The sequence below is a fragment of the Leptopilina heterotoma genome, unplaced genomic scaffold (assembly GCF_015476425.1).
Source record: "Leptopilina heterotoma isolate Lh14 unplaced genomic scaffold, ASM1547642v1 Lhet_81, whole genome shotgun sequence".
Taxonomy (NCBI): domain Eukaryota; kingdom Metazoa; phylum Arthropoda; class Insecta; order Hymenoptera; family Figitidae; genus Leptopilina; species Leptopilina heterotoma.
In genome coordinates, this window is record NW_025111185.1 from 581,967 (window position 1) to 603,787 (window position 21,821).

General features: G+C 22.9%; 1 protein-coding gene across 1 annotated transcript in view; it reads right to left on the reverse strand.

The window, feature by feature from the left end:
• Positions 1 to 21,821, reverse strand: part of LOC122511369 (pleckstrin homology-like domain family B member 1) — a 97,332-nt gene extending 75,511 nt beyond the window's left edge. The window contains exon 1 of the mRNA XM_043626558.1: positions 21,410 to 21,821. The gene's annotated coding sequence lies outside the window, so the exon portion shown is untranslated. The remainder of the gene's footprint in view (positions 1 to 21,409) is intronic.

Consider the following 21,821-nt stretch of genomic DNA (forward strand, 5'->3'; position numbering starts at 1 on the left):
ACACTTTTTTTTGCCAAGCAAGTGTCTATAAATTGAAATAATTACGCAATTTTTTCTATTTACGAAACTTTAATAAGTAGAGAATATATTTTTGTTTTATAACATTATTTGTTATATTTGATTTACTTTTTTTTGAAAGTGATGAATAATTTTTTTTTCAAAGTAAGAAATTGAAGAAGTTAGAAGTTCTTGCGAACATATCGGAAGTTTTTTTTTTGGAGAATCTAAAAAGCAGGGAACATGAAACGCTGATGAGAAAAAGTTGTTTGCTTTTTCTTTGCTTGTACACTCCGTCGTTGACAGTTCCAGACATCGCTCGGAATAGAATCCGCAGAGATACGGAAAGTGACGTTTGGTACATTGCTCTGCATAATTGTGGCTATAGAACCGCAACATTCTTGTAGCGGATTATTATCGCGTCCTTGTAGTTCTCAATGAATACATAATTTATTACTTTCTGAAGAGTTACTCGCCGTCTTTCGATATTGCCATCAATTAGACTCTCCTGGCCTGAATCGACCGTGAAACTTATATATATATATATTGCCAGGAGCTTTTACGATTTTACGGATAAATGAACGCATCAGTTTCACATTCCAATGAAATAACTCTCCAATTAACTTAGGTAATTTTAAGCAGAAACGTGTTTTCAATTTTTCGAAATATATGTATCTCTCCTTCCATGGATTATATAATTTAATTGAAAAATTACAAATTGGACAAAATATTTAATTTCAAATTAAGTAGAAAAGAATATTTTAGAAGCAGTTTTTTCTCATTTTTAAAAATTATCAATTATTACAAATCTAGTGAAATTAAATATAATAATCTGATAATTCTGTCTTTCATTCATTATGACTACAGTAGTTTAAAGTTAGTTTTTGTATATGCTCTTGTTTTTCTTTTGTTTTCTTTAAAAAATATTGTTCTACAAATCGAAAATAGGTATTTTTTCATGATTTATAATAAAATAATATTAGAAATTAGAAAATAAGAAAAAAAATTATGATTAACAAATAAAAATTATACCCATTTTGTTTATTCTATTGTTTTCTATAACAAAATTCGATTTCAAAACATTCAAATTCAAACATTTTTTAAAATTAAATAACTTATAAGAATGTTATTATTATAAAACACGAAGATATCGATCACTCCGAGTCTTCGACTTGGAGCAATCGGTATCTTCATGTTTTAAAATAAATAAAAATGACTCGCAACTTTATATTATAAGATAATATTGAAACTGTAACTTTTTCAAAATTATTTTCATCGTTTCAATTTCAATTTTCTAGAATTTTTAACTAAAATTCTTCTTTAAATCAACTATTTTTAAAAATTTTGGAAAAAGTTCTTTAAAATTTTCAAATCTATTTGTTAATTTGTTTACAATATTCAATTTTACGAAATATAACGAAATTTCGATTATACAGAAATTCTTCAATTAAATATATATCAGAAAATACAAAATTCAAATTATTTGAAGAAAAAAATTCAATTAGACTTTTTCCAAAAAATTAATGCTATAGAATTGTCTGTTAAAAGTATAAAAAACTCAAATTTTCAAAGATTTTTATTTGAAACCTTTTCAAAAATTCAATTTCTAAATATTCACGCTATAATGCTTTTAATATTCAATTATTATATAAAATTTAAACTAAAATTCATTTTTAAATCAATTTTTATTAGAAAATTTTACGAGAATTTAGTTATTTAAATACAAAAATAAATAATTTATTCAATAATTGAAAGTTCCTTAAAATTTAATTCTCATAAAGAATATTATCAACAAATGTTAAAAAATTTAATTCTTTCGTCGAATTTTAATAAAATTTTTTAAATAATTGAATTCTTTTGGGAAATTTAATTAAAATAAATATTGAAAATCAATGAATTCTGTTAAATTTTTGAGAATATTTGAAATTTTGTAAAAAATTTTCAAAAAATTTGTAAGAAAAATTTCATTTTTCGAGGACTTCATTTAAAATTAATTAAAAATAATTGCATTTCTAAAAAGTATTTTATTATTTATATGAAAATAATTGAATTTCCATAAATAATTTTATTACTTATGAAAATAATTTAATTATTGCTAAAAAATTTATACAAAGTTTGTAAACAATTAAATTTCTGTTAAAATTTTTATTATTAATGAAAATTATTGAACTCTTAACAGGAATTCTATTAAAAATTTCCAAATAATTGAATTTCTAAAAAGAATTTTAATATTTATGAAAATAATTGAATTACTGCTAAGAAATTTGTACAAAGTTTGTAAATAATTGAATTTCGGTGACATTTTTATTATTACTGAAAATAATTAAATGTTTGTGTAGAATTTTATTAAAAATTGTTTAAATAGTTGAATTCTTTAGGGAAATTTAATTAAAATAAATATTGAAAATCAATGAATTCAGTTAAATTTTTGAAAATATTTGAAATTTTGCAAAGACTTTTCAGAAAATTTGTAAAAACAATTACATTTTTCGAGGAATTCATTTAAAATGAATTAAAAATAATTGAATTTCTATAAAGAATTTTATTATTTATATGAAAATAATTGAATTCCTGGGAAGAATTTTATTATTTATATATGAAAGTAATTGAATTCATGTTAAGAATTTTATTAAAATTTTGAAAAATAATTGAATTTCTGAGAAGAATTCTATTTTTTATGAAAACAATTGAACTCTTAACAAGAGTTTTATTAAAAATTTTTTTAAATAATTAAATTCCCATAAATAATTTTATTATTTATGAGAAAATTATTGAATTATTGTGAGGAAATTTATAAAAAATTGGTAAATTAATAATTTTTTATGAAATTTTTATTATTTATGAAAATAATTATAGGTTTCCGTATTAAAATTTTTGAAAATAATTGAATTGTTTTGGAAAATTTGTTTAAAATAGTTGATATTGAAAATAATTAAATTTCATAAAAAAAATATTATTATTTATAAAGATAATTGAAATCTTGACGAGAAATTTAAAAAAATTTTGAACATAATTGAATTTCCGCGAGGAATTTTACTATTTTTGAAAATAATTGAATTCTTCGGTGGGAAATTAATTGAAATTGTATATTGAAAATTATTGAATTCTTACGAAGAATTTCATCAAAATGTTTAATAATAATTGAATTTTGAGAATTTAAAAAAAAATTATATTTAAAATAATTGAATTTCTGCAATCATTTGTAACTTCCCCAAAATTCATTATTTTTTAGTGTTTTTAACCATTTATTATTTTTAATAATTAATTAAATATATTTTAAAAAATTTAAATAATTTTAGAAGAATATGATTATTAAAATTTTTCAAAAATCTAAGTTTTTTCTAGTTAAATTCATTAAAAATTGAAATTTTTTATAATTAGTAAATTACAAATTAAAATATTATAAAGTTGATCTATTGTAAACGCAACTCTTTTAAAATAATTCAATTATTTTTGAAATATTTTTAAGCAAAATTATTCATTAAATAATTTATAAGTAATCATTTTATGATAGTTCTTCAATAATTAAGTTATTTAAAATAAATTATTGTCAGAAATATGTAGAAAAAATTGAAGGTTTTGTATTATAATTTTTTTCAATTTAATAGTTTATGAGGTAAACAAAGCAGAAACAAAAATTCAGAATTTTCTTATGAATTCTAAAAATTTAATTTTTTCCAGTAGTTTTAATAAAAGTCCCTGACTTTTCTCTGAATTCCCTGTCCCAGAATATATAATTATTATAATTATAATATTATTAAAATTATATTCCAATTGATATTTTATTTTTATGAAAAAAATGGAATTAAAATTTTTGAAAACTATATTCCAATTGATATTTTATTTTTATGAAAAAATGGAATTAAAAATTTTTAAAATTGCTAATTTTATTTTTAAAAAAAAGTAAGGAAGAAGTTATCGCGCGAATTATTTGCGAGTTTTCATTAATTGTTAGATGATGAGATCGATTTTTGTGTCTTCCATACACTTACTGCAAGACATGGGGCAGATCAGTCTTAGAATTTCCATCCTTCTTTATTTTTTCCCCTGTTTTCTAATAATAGACCCGCGGGTAAACGAGCTGCAATGAAACGAATGTGACCCACGGGAGCAAAATAATTCTGGAAATTTTGTGTACGTTTGCTTGTCGAATGAAAGGTCGAGGATTGACTAGAATGAAAGAACCGTAAAAATCATGTTTCTTTAGAAATTGTGAAGAGTGGGTTTTTTTGTAGTAGTAAAAGAGCGTGGTAGCACTTTTTTTTTTAGTAGGCGCTTTATTTGGAGAACTGATGTCACACTTTTGTTTAAAGACACTGTCAATTATAGTCCCACGTTAATTTTTATTCTTTACAACTTGTCATGAGAGAGAAATTTACACCGCGTTTTAAATAAAAGATGAAAACAACAAAAAAAAAACTTGAGATTCCTATCATTTTCATTATTAATATGTAGTTGGAAATTAATTATTATGACTCGCGGTTGTTTAACAATTTAGGTCAGATTCTATTTCCAGTTTTAATCTATATTGTACAATCTTTTGAAATTTGAAAGAGATTTTTTTTTGTGAAATGCGTTTTTTTTTATAAATTCGACTGTTAGTCTTATATATATATACCATTTGTAAACCTAGAAAATACGTTCGTGCCAAATGTATTTTCTGATTTGACGCGAATAAAATTAACAAATGTTTTGGTTTGGAGATCGCAACCTTTGATAGCAAATCTTGATGATCTTGCTCACTATATAGCGAGACTAGTAAAAACAAACATTAGTTCCAAGAAAAAAAATGTTGGCAGTCGAATAATATTTTCATAGTATCTTTACACTTTAGTTCATTACAATCATTTTTGTTTTTTGTTAATTTTTTATTCTTTTAATTTATTTTCTATTTTATAGTGATCTCCTAATTAATTTGAAGAAATGAAAATTTGATTTGACTAATTACTTTTAGGTTTAAATCTAAATTAGTGAAGTTCTACTGATGAGCAGGAAAATTAGACTGAATTCCAGTGATTCTGTTCTTATCATTTCAATGTCTAAATCTTGCTTAGAGAAATTCTGTTGAAGATCGCAATTAAATTTTTATTGAGAATCGGTAAATCTATTCCTAAATTTTAATTCGTGAATTAAACTCTCTAAAACTGTATTAGTTAAAAATAACTAATTTTTAGTAAAATGATGTCTGGCTGTTTGCTTTCGAAATAAGTAAAAAATAACTAATTTTCAATAAATTTAACAAATTAAATTAGTTAAATAAAATTTTAGTTATTTTGACATAACCTAAAAGTTTATTTAACTGAAAAGATTACAGTCTCCTTATTTACTCTTTTTTCCCTCTTTTATAACTTTTTTTGCCCTTCCAATGTAATAAAATTCTCTAAAACACCTAAAATCATGCATATATTCTCCCCTTTTCCCGGATATTTTTAAAAGAAAATTAATTTAAAAATTCCCCTTTCAAAAATTAAAATTCACTTTTTTTTAACCATTTCATTAAAAATCAATGTGATCTCTGAAATTGCAATTGATAAATATGCAAAATATAATTTATAAATAGTTTTATAAAATAATATTTTATATTGATTAATAGGAGTAATTTAATAAAATTATTCCTAAGAAATTAATATTTGTTTTTATTTTTTTGATAATAATTGTAATAAAAAGTGTTTTCTTTTTTTTGTTTCAGGTGAGTGAAACACCAACTTTTTCTGTCGACTTGTTGTCGTAAGTAAAAATATATTTAAACAAACACAATAATTATATAAATAATTATATTTCATTATTATTATTTTTCCGTATAAGAATTAAGAGTTTCAAAACATTCAAATTCAAACATTTTTTAAAATTAAATAACTTATAAGAATGTTATTATTATAAAACACGAAGATATCGATCACTCCGAGTCTTCGACTCGGAGCAATCGGTATCTTCATGTTTTAAAATAAATAAAAATGACTCGCAACTTTATATTATAAGAATATTGAAACTGTAACTTTTTCAAAATTATTTTCATCGTTTCAATTTAATTATTACTTTTTAGAATTTTTAATTTTTCTTTAAATCAACAATTTTTAATAATTTTTCAAAAAGTTCTTTGAAAATTTTCAAATTTACTTGTTTAAAATTTAATTTTACGAAATATAACGAAATTTCGATCATACAGAAATTCTTCAATTAAATATATTTTAAAAAATACAAAATTCAAATTATTTAAAAAAAATTCAATTGTATTTGATACCTTTTCAAAAATTCAATTTCTAAATATTCACGCTATAATGCTTTTAATATTCAATTATTATATAAAATTTAAACTAAAATTCATTTTTAAATCAATTTTTATTAGAAAATTCTACGAGAATTTATAGTTATTTAAATACAAAAATAAATAATTCAATGAATAATTGAAAGTTTCTTTAAATTTAATTCGCATAGAGAAAATTATCAATAAATGTTAAAAAATTGAATTCTTTCTTCGAATTTTAATAAAAATTTTTAAAATTTTTTTGTGGAATTTGATTGGAATAATTGTATTACAAATAAAATAATTGAATTTCTAAAAAGAATTTTAATATTTATGAAAATAATTGAATTACTGCTAAGAAATTTATACAAAGTTTGTAAATAATTGAATTTCTATGAAATTTTTATTACTAATGAAAAAAATTAAATCTTTCGTCGAATTTTAATAAAAATTTTTAAATAATTGAATTCTTTTTGAAAATTTTAGAAAAATAAATATTGAAAATCAATAAATTCAATTAAATTTTTGAAAATATTTGAAATTTTGCAAAGAAATTTCAGAAAATTTGTAAGAACAATTTTATTTTTCGAGAAATTCATTTAAAATGAATTCAAAATAATTGAATTTCTAGAAAGAATTCTATTATTTATATGAAAATAATTTAATTCCTGGGAAGAATTTTATTAAAATTTTGAAAAATATTTGAATTTTTAAGAAGAATTTTTTTATTTATGAAAACAATTCCATTCTTACCAAGAATTCTATTAAAATTTTTTTAAAAAAATTGAATTCCTGTAAATAATTTTATTATTTATGAGAAAATAATTGATCAGCTTGGTAGTATTTTTATGGATATTCTTATGGATTTTATAATTAAATTGAAAGAAAATGTTATAGAAAACATAAATATTCATTTTGCCAAATTTCTTTTTTAATATTTACAAGCAACAAAGTTTAATAATTTATGCTGACATTGAAAACAATGGTTTCTTACTTAATTTAAAAAATCTTTTTTTAAATTGAATTCCCTTTTTAAAAATTAAAATTCTGAATGTTTAAACGAAATATATTTAATTTTTCTTTAAACTCAAATTTTTTTTTCAATAATGGAAGAAAAAAAGCTTATTTGAAAAATATTTGAGTTTGAAAAAAATTCGTTCTTTTGAACCTTCAGAACTTCAGAATATAGAATAATTACATAAGCAGAACTATTGAAAGACTTTATAAACGAAAAAAAATGAAAATAAATAGTTTTTTTCCTTTATTTTTAAAACAAGCGTTTACGTTTTGTGGACAAGCAAAGTAAATAAACACTTGGGTGGATCTTGTGTTAGGTCTCGAGTTCGAAACGATAGGCATGCCTTAGACGTGATTGTCTGAAGGATTTCGGAATTCAATGCTCATCCTGCTCGATGATGTGAGTCACGAGAAGACCACAGGGGAATTTTCTCTGTGAAGTCCGTACACTTATCGTTCGTTGAATAATTCAAGAAAGTACATTTAATTAGATGGGGGTTTCATAATCTTCGAAAATATTTTTTAAAAAATAAGAATGTAAAAAAGTTTTTATGGAAAAAAACTCTGCAGAATCTTAAAGGGATTGAATTTGCATTTCAAGTTTTACGTAAGTTTCTAATTATATTTTCACTTATTTTCCATTTCGTTTTTTAAAAATACAATCGTTCATATATTTTGTGTGCTGAAAAATTATTATTATCTAATGTGCGCGGCTTTCAAGATTTCTTGGAATGATATCTCGAGAATATGGTCTAGTTTTTAAAATTCTAAATAACGCTTTATAAATTTGATTGCGAGTATCAAACACATCAAAGTCTGAATGATATGAGAATGAAATATAAGACACAGATGGTGCAATTAGCTATATGCAAGCTCCAATTGTGCAAATTAACACTAGGATTCTTTACAATGATAAGATCAATATTTATGGCGGAGAAAATAATATATAATCGCGCACGTTTATAATATTTTGAAATATTTAAACCATTTGCGATTTAAAGGAAAAAAGAAAAAGAGGTTTAGAAAAATTGTTTAGAAATACATATACTCTTTAGGAAGATTGTATTTTTAGAAATAATTGTTGATAGGAAGCAATTTTTTTCTTTTTCAATCATCAATTGACGGTTGTATTAAAGTTAAAAACTATTTCGTCACGGTCGAAGAAAGAATTTCTAATTTCTCCAAAGTATAGTTTTATCAACCGTATTAGAAATTGAACATTAAAAATGATTCGCTCTCTGATTCATCGAAGTAGCCGGATCAACATTTATATATACACTACACTGAGATTACTCGATCTGTGAGAATTAAAAATAAAATTGAAATAAAGTTGTAAAGTATAAAATAGCATAGTAAATATATATATATCTTTATTGCGGAAAAGATATGTGCATTTAATGACGGTGATTCATGCAAATGAAAATGCTGCGTACACTATTTTAAATTAGCAAATCGTTATGTGTTTCTCCGTTGTTTTGTAATGTAGGGTATTCATTTTATCTCGTACAGTCTTGCAATCTACGTTGAGACGACTCCTTTTATCTTTTTGTTGATAAAAAGCCGAGGAAAAAAAAATCACAGCGTGACTGGATAAAGTGTTTAGGGTGTAAACAATTGTTTGTTTATAATAGTGATACGAGGTTACTGATTCTTCAGAGCGCAAATTTTATGGAATTATTTTTATAAAATTAATTAACTATTTTGTAAAATATTGTAATAAATAATTTCTTCTCTAACGCTTGTCTTAAAAAATAAAAGAGGGAAAAATGGACTTTGGCAATAAGAAATAAAAAAAACAGGGTTGCCAAGCTTATTTTGCTCATTTCAAATTCCTCTGAATTTTCCAGGTTTTTCAGGTTAAAAAACAAAATTTTTCCAGGTTTTTAAAACTACGTTTATATTTTACAAAATTAAATATTCAATATATTTTTTATTTTTTTTTTTTATTTTTCAATATATTTTTAGAAATACATGAAACTTTCATATAATACTGCATTCCGCATTATATTTCTCTTTTTTAAATAAATATTTAATTATTTTTTTTCCATAGGAATTAAAATTCAAAAGATTCAAATTCAAACCTTTTTGAAATTAAACAACTTATTTAACAACTTATTGCTCCGAGTCTTCAACTCGGAGCAATCGATATCTTCATGTTTTATAAATAATTAAAAATTACTGAATGATAAAATTATTATTTTATATTATAAGAATATTTTTACTGTAACTTATTCAAAATTACTTTCATCACTTCAATTCATTTATTGTTTTCCAGAATTTTCAACTTAAATTCTTCTTTGAATTAATTATTCATTCATTTTTAATAATTTTTGAAAAACTTCTTTAAAAATTTTCAAATTCTTTTGTTTACAATTCAATTTTTCGAAATTTCATCGATTATTCGGAAATTCTTCAATCAAATAATGTATTAGAAAATAAAAACTTTGAATAACTTAAAAAAATTCAATTAAACTTTTTCAAAAATTAAATCTAGACAATTTTCAGTTAAAAGTATGAAAAATTGAAACATTCAAAAATTATAATTTGAAACCTTTTCAAAATTCAATTATTTCTAAAAATTCATGCTATAATACTTTCTCTCTAAATTTAAATTAGTATTTTTTGAAATAGTAATTTTTGAAAATAATTGAATTTTGCAGAAAAATTTTATTATTTATAAAGATAATTGAAATTTTGACGAATTTTATCATCAAATTTTTGAAATAGATAATTAAAATTCTTTTGATGAATTTCAATCAAATTTTAAAGAATAATTTCACTATTCGAAAAATTAGATTAAAAATTGTATTGAAAATAATTGAACACCTGTAAAAAAATTTCATTGAATTGAGAAAAGTTTTTGAAAATAATTGAATTCCTGGGAAGAATTTTATTATTTATATGAAAGTAATTGAATTCATGTTAAGAATTTTATTAAAATTTTAAAAAATAATTGAATTTCTGAGAAGAATTTTATTTTTTATGAAAACAATTGAACTTTTAACAAAAGTTTTATTAAAATTTTTTAAATAATTGAATTTCTAAAAAGAATTTTAATATTTATGAAAATAATTAAATGTTTTTATAGAATTTTATTAAAAATTGTTTAAACAGTTGAATTCTTTTAGGAAATTTAATTAAAATAAATATTGATAATCAATGAATTCAACAGTTAAATTTTTGAAAATATTTGAAATTTTGCTAAGAATTTTCAGAAAATTTGTAAGAACAATTCCACTTTTCGAGGAATTTATTTAAAATGAATTAAAAATAATTGAATTTCTAGAAAGAATTTTATTATTTATATGAAAATAATTGAATTTCTGGGAAGAACTTTATTATTTATATGAAAGTAATTGAATTCATGTTAAGAATTTTATTATTATTTTTTTAAAAAATTAAAATTTTATAAAGATAATTGAAATTTTGACGATAATTTTTAAACTTTCGACCATAATTAAATTTTTGCGAAGAATTTTATTACTTTTAAAAAAAATTGAATTCTTGAGTCGAATTTTAATAATATTTCTTTTTAAATAATTCAATTCTTTTGTGAAATTTCATAGAAATAGTAGATATTGAAAATAATTGAATTTTGAGATATTATTGAAATTAATTAAATTTTTACGAAAAATTTTATTAAAATTATTTTGAAAAAAAATTGAATAATTAAAAAGAATGTCATTAAAATTTTTGAAAATAATTTAATTTTTTGAAGAATTAAAAATGCATTGACAATAATACTAAAATTATTTTAAATAAATTATAGGAAAAGGCTTTTTAAAGTAATTGAATTTCTTTGATGAATTTTAATAAAATGTTTTGAAGAATAATTACATTTTTTGAGAAATTCTATTAAAATTTGTATTAAAAATAATTGAAATACTGCGATAAGTTTTATTATTTATGAAAATAAATGTAAACCTATAAAGTTTTTTTTATTATTTATGAAAATAATTGAATCTCTGTAAAAGATTTGATTATTTTTTGAAAATAATTGAATTATTGCGAAGAAATTTATAAAGAATTTGTAAATTTAATTAAACAAATTCAATTATTTTTATAAATAATAAAATTCTGCGCAGAAATTCAATTATTTTTAAAAAAGTTTTAATAAAATTCTTCAAAGAAATTCAATTATTATTTTCAAAATAGTGAAATTCTTAGCAAAAATTCAATTACTTCCAAGAATTTTAATTAAATTCTTCACAGAAATTCAATTATTATTTTCAAAATAGTGAAATTCTTAGCAAAAATTCAATTATTTTCAAGAATTTTAATAAAATTCTTCATAAAAATTCAATTATTTTTATAAATAATAAAATTCTTTGCAAAAATTCAATTATTTTAATAAATATTAAAATTATTTTTAGGGATTCAATTATTTAAAATACGATTATGATACCTACAATATTTCCAAAAAAATCAATTATTCAAAAAAACGTTTTCAAAATTCTTTTCCGGAATTAAATTATTTTCAAAAATTTTAATAATATTTTTTATAGAGGTAGGTATTCAACTATTTTCAATAAAATTTTAATAAAATTCGTCTAAAAAATTTTTGTAGCAATTTAATTAGTTTCATAAATAATAAAATTTGTCCAGGAATTCAATTATTTTTAATACTGCTACGAGTTTTATTATTTATGAAAATAATTGAATCTTTGTAAAAAATTTGATTATTTTGAAAAATAATTGAATTATTGCGAAGAAATTTATAAAGAATTTGTAAATAATAGAATTCCTGTGAAATTTTTATTATTTAATCAATTCAGTGAAAATTGAAATTTTACAAAATTGTAAATTGAAACCTTTTCAAGTTCATCTATTTATGAAAATTGTAAACTCAACTCTTTTAAAATTGAATTAATTTTGAAATTTTTAAGAAAAATTAGATTTCAGGAATAAGCACAATAACTATAGAAAACAATAATTCTCCAGGATTCCGATCAAAATTCCCTGAATTTTTCAGGTTTTTTTTATGGTTTATAAAATTCCCTGACATTTCCAGATTCTTCAGATTGCGTGGCAATTCTAAAAATTTTATTGTAAGTTTCAAATTTCAAAATTTGTTTATGAATATTTATTTCTCTATTGTTACGATCAGAATTTACTTTGCTTAATTTGCTGAGGTCCATTTACTCGCATATTAATGGGAGGAAGGTTCTTATTAGCTTGACTAACTGAACCGGTATTGTAATTAAAATGTGGACATCATACATTCCATAAATGGTGCTCAGAGAGTTAAAAGCACTCGCAGAAAAGTGAAACTGGATCTTATGTATAGTGTTGAGGCAAAAAATAGTTGATATAAAGTGTATAAAAGTCTGCGAGCAGACAAACTCCTTAGAATGTCGTTTTATAGACTCTGGTCGCAAAATCTTGACCTGTCCCACACGACTGGCTTTCTTGGTCATGATCATTGTGTAATAGAAAAATTTCAATCATGTGCTCGATTAAACACGTAAAATATTAATTTTTTTTAGAATAATTCGTCATTAGTCTCGAGTAGACAGAAGTAAAAATTCCTCTTTCTTTATGCTGCTCCTCTCGCACATATTTCAGATTGCGAACTAATAATACTAATTAGTAAATAGTTATACTGATTTTTTTTGTTTATGCTGCTAATAATCATTCTGAATTATCAGATCGAAACTTCTGTTTAATTTCAATTATTTTTCTTTTATTTCGATCAAAATTCCCTGACTTAAAAAAAAAAAAAATTCGGTAAAGTTCAAAAAGGAAAATGAGTAGTTTCAGAATAAAAAAAATTACTTCTGATGATAAGTCTGAGAAAAAATTATCTTTATAGTAAAAATAAAAATTCGTTTTCCATATTAACAATAATTCTTTTGTTCTCTTTCTGTTTTTTTTCTCTATGAAACAACAATAAAACAATGTGACAAAAGAATTTAATATCGAGACCGGTATCTAAGGAAACGTGTGTACTATATTCGATCAAACACGTCGTATTCAACTTTTGTCAGGGTTATATGTTAATTCTTATAAATCCAAAATGGGAAATAAATTTATTATATACAATAAATTTTGATTGACAGAGTCAAGCTACTTATTTGAGGATTAAAAAAAAGGAGCACTTTCTCTTGAAAAAATTTTAAATCTGATTAGTCGTAAATACGATGACTCGTATTATGTAGTTTTGTATGTATATTGTATGTATAATAATTTTTTTTTTCAAATACGAATATTGATAAAAAATAAAGTGCAGATATTTTTAGAAAGTCGCGCTGTTTAGTTGTGAGGACCTTGCGAAGTTTTCGGTTTAGAAAACACGAAAGGTCGTGGTCAGCAGGAACTCAATCCTCTTTTATTCTCTTCGGACATAGAAAGCCTTGTTTCATTCAAACCTTAAGATCTGAAATCTCGGAAAAATTTAAAGGCCTATTCAATACAGATATAGGCGTGGAGTAAAAAAAAATATAACGGGAAAAAGGTATGGAATGTAATGTAGAGTTAAAATTTTTGTAAATGTTGAAAATTTTTATTGTTTGTTGTTGTGGTTTTACTGTTTACTATTTACTATTTCATTTTTAAGATTTATTATTTTATTTTTAATATTTTTAGTCTTTACGTATTTTTAATATTTATTTTTGTTATTATTCAATCCAATTCAAGGAAATGTTTAATTAAATTAAATAAGTTAAACAAACTTTGTTAAAAATAATTTGAAACTAAGGTTAATGAAACAAACTAAATAAAGTTTGTTTAACCTAAATAAATATTTGTGTCAGTTTAATAAATTTTGTGCCAAAGAAAAAGAATTTGGTCAATTGAGGCAAATTTTCAGTTGAATCAAGCAAATGTTCGGTTTAACTGTATGGCAATACATTTACAGGGTTGCCACAGGTCATGGATTTTTGTTAAAAGTATTAGAAAAAATTAAATTTTTAGAATTCATTTGTGAAAAATTGTAATATTTCAAATACTTCTGAAATTAGTTAAATTTTTTAATACATATATATGTAATTAATTATTAAAAATAATGAATTTATAGAAGAATTTTAGTTAAAAACACTACAAAATTTGCACTTTGGAGAAGTTACAAATGATTGCAAAAATTCAATTATGTTCAAAAAATTTTTTAAATTCTCATCAACATTTCAATTATGTTTATAAATAATAAAATTCTTCTCCTAAATTCAATTATTTAAAACAAATTTTGATAAAATTCTACGAAAACATTTAATTATTTTTATAAATAGTAAAAATTCACAAAATTCAATTATTTACAAATTTGTTATAAATTTCTTCGTAATAATTCCATTATTTTCATAAACTATTCAATTTTTTGCAAAGATTTAATTATTTTCGTCAGTAATAAAATTCTTTTTAGTAATTCAATTATTTTCATAAATAATAAAATTCTGCGCAGTAATTTAATTATTTTTGAAAGTTTTAATAAAATTCTTCATATAAATTCAATTATTATTTTAAAAATAGTGAAATTCTTAGCAAAAATTCAATTATTTTCGAGAATTTTATTAAATTCTTCATAAAAATTCAATTATTTTTATAAATAATAAAATTCTTAGCAAAAATTCAATTATTTTAATAAATATTAAAATTCTTTTTAGGGATTCAATTATTTTCATAAATTATAAAATTTTTGACAGTCATTCAATTATTTAAAATACGATTATGATACAATTTTACCAAAAAAATCAATTATTCAAAAAAAACTTTTTCAAAATTCTTTGCCGGAATTAAATAATTTTCAAAAATTTTAATAATATATTTTATAGGTAGATATTCAATTATTTTCAATAAAATTTTAATAAAATTCGTCTAAAAAGTTTTTGTAGTAATTCAATTAGTCTTATAAATAATAAATTACTTTAAATAAATACTATTAATTTGAATATAATTTTGAGAAAATTCAATTATTTTCATAAATAATAAAATTTGTCCAGGAATTCAATTATTTTTAATACAATTTTAATCAAATATCTGGAAAAATTCTATTAAAATTCGTCGAAAGAATTTAATGATTTAAAAATTTATTGACAAAATTCTTTATGAGAATTTAATTATGAGAAACATTTAATTACTCAATAAATTATTTATTTTTGTATTTAATTGATTGTAAAATAAAGAAATAAATAAATAATTTAATTTTCGTAGAATTTTCTAATAAATTTTGATTAAAAAATGGATTTCAGTTAAAATTTTAGATAATCATTGAACATTAAAAGCATTACAGAGTAAATTTTTAGAAATAATTTAATTTTGAAAAGTTTTAAATTAATTTCTTTAAAAATCTGAATTTTTCATATTTTTAACTAATAATTCTGAAAAATTAATTTTTTTGAAAAAGTTTAACTGAATTCCTAAAAATTTATTATTTAATGTTTTTATTTTCTAATATATAAATAATTGAAGAATTTCCGAATAAACGAAATTCCGTGTAAAATTGAATTGTATACAAATGGATTTGAAAATAATTAAAATCTTTTTCAAAAATTATTAAAAATAATTGATTTAAAGAAAAATTTTTGTTAAAAATTTTAAAAAATAATAATTGAATTGAATTGATGAAAATAATTTTGAAGAAGTTATAGTAACAATATTCTTATAATATAAAATAATGATTTTATCACACGGTCATATTTTATAATAATATTCATAAAAGTTCTTGAATTTTAAAAGGTTTGAATTTGAATCTTTTGAAGAATTTTAATTCCTATGGAAAAATAATAATGATTAAATATTTATTAAAAAAAAGAAGTTATTGTTGTTTTCGAATAATTTTACAATTAGAGAAATTCGTAAATAAATGTTATGTAAATAAATGAACATTTTTTTGAATATCTAATCATTTTTAGAGTGAATGAGACCAGGGAAAAAGAAAAAATTTGTCTAGAAATCAGGGAAAAACAAAATTGAATTTTTGTAGCAATCTTGATTTATTTGGTTGATTCAATAAAAATTTTGGTTGTTTCAAACAGTAATGATTTTAATTAATATGAATTGATTAGGTAATCATTAATTTAAAAATTTACTTTTTATTTAAATATTTGATTTTTTTGTGTTATTTTTGTGGACAGAAATTTAGAATTCACAAATATTTTTCTTCGAGTTTTGTGCCTCCTCTACGAGTTTACAGGCGTTACATACCTTTACCCTTACAGTGTGAGAAGGCCTCTCATATTAAAACCTGTTCGTAAAGGCTCGAAACCGCATAATATAACGGCGAGAGACAGATTTACCACAAAAAAAAAAAATAATAGGAAAATCATACCACAGCTGCTTAATCGATACCAGAAAGTAATTCATTTCCAAGGTCAACTTCAATTCCAAAAACTAGCATACTAATGTAGAGATAACATTTACAAAAGGTAATTAAATTCACTGTGCGTCATTAGTCAAATACGAGAAATCTTCACTTTTCTGTTTATAACTTGAAAACAGTTTTTTTTGTCCTTTTTTTCTATTTTCCTACAGTTGACAATTGTTTTTTTTTCTTTTTTTTAAATTGTGATTAAAAAGAGGAATTGAAATAGGAATTTTTCATTTTTTTTATTTTTTCCTTTAGCAAAGAAGTATTTATAGTCTAATTATATAGATTCAAGCGGTAAAGAGATAAGAAACATTGAAATGAGTTGTACTATTACGTCAATCGTGAAAAAAATAGAGAAGAAAAGATTTATTGTAATTCGTGACTTTAGGTTAGAGCATATATTTGACACTATATATTGCGATGTATGATTGAAAAGCCTGCTTGTATAAACAAATCTTTTCTTTCAGTATTAATACACCTATGTATTGACATCATTAAATAACAATAACTCCAAAGCTTTATTGTTTTGGAGTTATTTTTTAATTGATCTCATACTGCGATTGTACATTTCATTCTATTTATTGATTTGTAAAATGATAAAGGAATTTTTAAAAATTGTTCTTCAATGAATCGCTTTTTCTTCAAAGAGTCAATCGATAAACCATAAAACGATAATGTTTGATAAGTATATATAAAGCAATTGAATGAAATGGGCATCGATATTGTCTGACAATGTATATAACTTGTTGCGTAATGCAAGTTGGATAGATTCGTTTTTTTTGCTGTTAGATTCAAGGAAACATATATATTCTGTGTTGAGAGAGGTAATTTTCAATTGAAACAAATGTTGTGACTTCATCGATTTTCTGAATTTTGATAAATTTTTTATCGAATTGTAAGGAGATAATGCTTTTATGTATATTTTGATTGTTGGCAGAATTTATAATGTGGGGTGGAGAAATCGTATATGATGTAATTCGCCCGTATAGAGACAATTATCCTAAATGAGCTGTAGTTTTGTCGAATGACGATAACAAAAACTAGATAAAAAAAAAACACGCGAGAAACACTTTCGATTTTATACAATTCTTGCTTAATTAGATGATAAACGTAATAGTGTCAGGAAGGAGTCATCTGAAGAATGAGTAAAAATTTTCTGAACTAATTGTAATTGTATATTGCTAATTAATGAAGCAGTAATTAACTTACTTTCGGAAGATGTATCTTTAATTATCCGAATTATATCATGGAGAAAAATATAGTCTAGAGTAACTTTTACTATTTACCAAAACTCTCTCGAACTTCTGCGCATTTTTTTCAACTATTACTATTCTTAAAGTGAATTAAGTACATGCTACTAAATTTTACTTGGATCGTAGCAACTATTACTCCAAAAATAGTAAAAATTGACAAAAGTGCGCAGAAATTTCTGTCGCGTTCGAACGTTCTGAACTTTAAGGAAATTAAAAATTAAGATCGAAAACTACATTCAAAAATTACAATCGAAGTTTATACTTGAGAATTAAATTCAAAAATTGCATTCGAATTATGAGCGTATTTTTTCAATTCGAAAAATGTTGAGGCTAGAGTAATAAACTTGTATTTAGTATTGACATGTGAAGGGCAATTGGATGTTTGATTTCCCAGTGCAGAATGTATAAATTAGAGGATTGGTATATGGCTATGGATGCAAACATGTGGGAATATGGAAGCGATGCAATTAAAGCGTTCGAATGAATGAAAAATGTTGGTCGAAAATGTGTGTTCCCTTCTTGTTTCATGCAAAATGTAGAGGGTGCATTGATCCATTCAAAAATCACATTCTTTTCCCAAGCAGCATCTATATGCAATTTATCACGCGCAGTCCGTTTAGTTCGTGTCTGTATTTTTGAGCATTGTTAATGGACATTGCAGCTGTTCAGGAAAATAGGCAACAAACCACCGAGAGATACATCTGACAATATAAATACGTAATGTCTCTACGTAACGTACTTTCCGAATCAATTTGCAAGTTAGTTCAATTCAACGTTTCTTGGATTTCTCTCTATTTCTCCTTTTCCTTCTCTTTTTCTCTTTTTCTCCTCTCTCTTTCTTTCTTACTCTATTCCTCTCTTTCCTTCTCGCTTTTCTTTTCTCTTTATTTCTTTACGAGGAATAAGCATTATCTGTAAATCGGAATTCATTATTTGTTAAACGACTTCTTTGTAGCAATTAGAACAAACGTTGATATGGTAGGAAGGCTATTTACTAATTTAGTATTCCACTGATTATTAAATGGAACTCTTACTTTAGTTTTCTATTGTGTGTCCCTATAAAGGTCTGAGGAGCGTAATTTATTTAATTCTTTTTGCGAATTGAAATGTTGAGAATATTCCGAAAGTTTAAACGAAGTATTTTTCCACGGTTGTAATTTTCGAAAATTACTCTCTTTTTGAATTTGAATTGGTTAAAAATAACTATCGGGGAATAATGTTGGGTTAACTTTTGCTGCAGTATTTAGTAGAAAACAATTAATTACAGTGCAACCTCGATTATCCGAACCCCCATAGCATCTAAACTTGCAACAAAATTGACAATATTCTACAAATTTCTCCTTATAAAATTCCATGATTTCTAGGTGATAAAGGATAAAATTTCCATGACACATTACAACAAAATTTTTGTTGGCTTGTAAAAACCCTAAATATTGTCAATGTTGCTGCAACTTTAGATGCAGAGAATTAATTTTTTAATTATCGGTACAAAAATCTCCTAAATTTAAAGAACTTTAAACCCAAAGTTTGTTTCTGTTGAACCCTTTTTTTAACAAACAAGTTTAATATCTTTTGGCAATAATTACCGTATGCACACATACAGTACTTAAATATCTTATTGTTTCTCCTTTTTTTTTGCTATTGAAATTCAATGAAGCGAATAATTGATAAAATATCAGGAGCCGTTATGTGCTTACAATGGGAAGGAATTATACTGCAAAATTCTCATTGATGGTTTGATGTTTGTTTTGATTCCCCATTATATATAGTGTTGGGGTATAGGTAAAATGACTTGGCGTTATTCATTATTTTCCTGGTCTTTCAAACATGGATATCTCTATATAAAGCAATGGTCAATCATTTTTCATTTTTTTTTCCTCTTTCTTTCTTTCTTTTTTTTGTAAAATTGAATGCAGTCGCATTTCTTTTTGTTTTTTTGTTTCGCGTGAATGGTCCACCTACGAAAGTGCGAGTTCGCATCAGTTGAACATTCAAAGCACGCGTATGTGTTACAACCGGCCATTGACGTTTATTTATTCCGACTGTACGAAATGCGACACGATTTCGCAATAGCAATACCATGAAAAACATTATTCATTCGTTTTAATTGTAAATAAAAAGACATTTTTCAATTTATCAAGAAAAAATGAGGAGAAAAAGAAAGAGAAATTATAAAAAACAAAAAAAAGGAGCAGAAAAAAGAGAAATTGGAAAGAAGAAAAATAAAAGAGAGGAAAAAGAAAGGAAGAAAAAAATTTAGGGAAGAAAGAAAATCTTATTTTGAGATGCGATAATGTGTCTTGAAAATAGAATTTTTAGGTGATCTTAATGTTCTGAACATTCAAGTGATGGAAATTTATATGTTTCTTCTTCAAAATTGAATTTTGAAATTTCTAAATGTAAAATTTGTTTTTAATTTTATTATATTTTTATTTGTAATTTGTAATTTATGAAAATATTTATAATAATATTCTTGTTTTGAATGTTATTTTTTCACTTCTTTTATTTTGTGTTTTTTGCAAACTCTTAATATTAAAGAAATTAATTCTCAATTAGGTAAAAGTTAAATTTTAACGAATTGTATAGTAATTTTTAATTTTTATGAATTTAAAAATATTTAAGAAGAAAAATCTCGTTCAATTTGAACGTTCAAACTTGTGGGTCATTTGTTGTTCCTAAAGTTTTGAACCTTCAAATGAATAAATGATCGTCATTTTTGTTGCTTTTAATTTGTTTTGTATTTTAAAAAATATTTTCGGTGTTTAAAAACTGAATTGTCAACTAGTATGTAATTTACATTATTTTCCATTTTATTATGGTAATTTTTGAAAATATTTAAAAATAGAAAGTAAATTCCGTTTATTTGAATGTTAAAAACTAGTGACAAGTATCAAAAGTATTAAAAATACTGCAACTTAAAATAAGATTTCCTCTTTAGAGTAATATGAGAAACAATGCATATTGTTTTTATAAAACTTATATACTTTTTGCATCAATTCTTAGAAATGTACTTTTGTTTAATAATTTTTTGAAAAATGTATATAACTATGTTATAACAAAGTTTTAAAATAATACAAGATTTTCCGTTTATTAAAAATTTTCGAATCTAAAATTTGAAAAATTAGAATCTAAACTGAAGTAAAACAATTCATAATCAGAATAATTGTTTAAAACAAAATAATTGTTTTTTGTTTTTAAATTATAAAATGCAGGAAAATTTAAATTCTCTGTAATAAAATTAAAAAAAAATTCAGATTCAAGAAAAATGTTTGTTTAACAGAAATATTAATAGAATATTTTCGTGAGTGTTTTTTAAAAATACTCGTTTTTTTTTTGCTCTAAATATTTAAATAATTTAGAGGAATAATTTCAATATGAACACACATTTAAGTGGACCAAATGCATGACTCAATGAAATGTTTTTGTTCGTCTGTCCTTTCATCAAGTTTTTTTCCCCTTTTTGTACACACATTCGTCGTCGTCGTCTCATTGAGTCATTGAAAACACGAAATTTTTTTCTTTTTGACAAGTTCGCATGCGTGTGTAAAATTTGAAAATCTCACATACTAATAATAGGTAAAAATGATCATTAAAACTCACTGTATTAATTTTTCTTTTCGTAAAGCGATACTTGAAATCCAATATATCAGGATATATCCAACCGGCGTCCTGAGATGAAGAAAAAACTATATTCCCATGAAGAGAAGCACTCGTTTATTACAATATACATGCGTATGTATAACGAAATCTTAAATGGCACAGAAAACTTTTTGAAAGAAAACTGGTGAAAAGGCGGGAAAACTCATGTTCACGATATTGCGCGCGCGAATGCGCATTTATCGAAAACAATGGATGTATTTGGATTATTATTTTTTGATATTGACGGAACAGATTTCCGTCAAATGTATTATTTTTGAAGAGAGAATATATAAAAGTATCGCGCGGCGTTGAACACGATGCCGTGGCAACGGAGTGCGAGCTATAGTACAAGTTTTACGTGTGTGTCCGCATT